This window comes from Gymnoscopelus braueri (assembly GCF_963280865.1).
Source record: "Gymnoscopelus braueri genome assembly, chromosome: 22".
In the NCBI taxonomy this organism is placed as follows: domain Eukaryota; kingdom Metazoa; phylum Chordata; class Actinopteri; order Myctophiformes; family Myctophidae; genus Gymnoscopelus; species Gymnoscopelus braueri.
The window spans coordinates 43,377,915-43,379,471 of NC_137624.1; positions in this window are offsets into that span (position 1 = coordinate 43,377,915).

Genomic DNA, 1,557 nt, shown 5'->3' on the forward strand with positions numbered 1-1,557 from the left:
ACATTATGAAACATACATTAACCACTTTAGTCCTATTTGATACCTAGGCTATTTGAAAATAGCCAATCTACAAGCTCACAACGCGTCACATCGCGACGCGTTGTGAGCTTGTAGATCTGCTATTTTCAAATATGTATTACTTTTACTTTTGGTACTCTAAGTACATTTTGATGCCAATACTTCTGTACTTTTACTCAAGTACATTTTGGATTGTGGACTTTTACTTGTAACAGAGTATTTCTATATTGCAGTATTGGTACTTTTACTTAAGTAAAGAAGTTGAGTAGCTTACTTTTTCCACCACTGCTGTCTACATAACATAACATCTAAATCTCAACTTTCCCCAGACTGGTCTTCTGACAATAAACTGAACACGGACAAGGACTTCTTGACTCTTGTCTTGTTTCTCTTATCAGTGCCTGCCATACCATTAAGGAATCAGACTTTCAAGCAGGGGCGTCACGGCCATTCACTGTGCGTATGACGCGACACCCTCACTCTCACAGATCCGTGATTTCATACCCCCCACTTTTTGAAAAAATAAAAAATAAATACATTTTTTTTTATAATAAATCGGTAAAATCAATTAATTAAATAACCTACCCCTAACCCTAAAACCGAAATAAAGTAACCAAAACACCGGAAAAAAACTAACAAACTAACAAAATCCGCCGCAATTTAAAAAAAATACTAAATTTGTTTACATTTGACAGTTACAAATGTTCCCTTGAAAAAAATGATATTCAAAGATTTGTAAAAATGTTCACGATTTAAAAAAAAATAGCAGATCTACAAGCTCATAGCGCGGCACTCGGTGCCGCGCTATGAGCTTGTAGATCTGCTATTTTTGAATAGCCCAAAGTGTAAAATAAGGGGTATAGTCCACCGAAAGTCCATCCCCCCCACCTTCTGAGAGCCTGTGACGTCCCTGCTTTCAAGGCATGTGTGCGTGTGTGTCTGTGCGGGGCGACAGTGGCTCAGGGGTAGAGTGGCCCGCAGAGTGGCCGGATGGCAACCGCGAGGTTCCCAGTTCGATCCCGGTCTGCCCCAGAGTTAGTGTAGAAGAAGTGTCCTTGAGCAAGACACTGAACCTCTAATTGCTCCCGATGAGCAGGTTGGTGCCTAGCATGGTTTCCTCCTCCATCAGTGTGTGTGAATGTGTGAATGTAAAGCGCTTTGGATAAAAGCACTATATAAATGCACCATTTACCTATGTGTACATTATGTCTGCACTAAATATGTCTGCATAAAGAGCATGAAAAACAAACCTAGGCTAATAGTTACTAGTCTATCCATTGTCTGACATGGTGATTGATATATGAAAATGGAATAGTTACCACAAGTAAAACAATGACCTTTATTGACATCCTTCATTCATTTCCTAGTACAATAGTCTTCATATTATAATTAGACAGACAGGCGATGTGGTTTATTTACAATGATAATCAAACACACAAAGGCAACTATACAATTTCCTATAGATACAAAAAACAAAAAGAAAAAAAACTCAGCTCCTGATAATATCTTGGTTCAATTTGAACAATTATGTAAGTATAC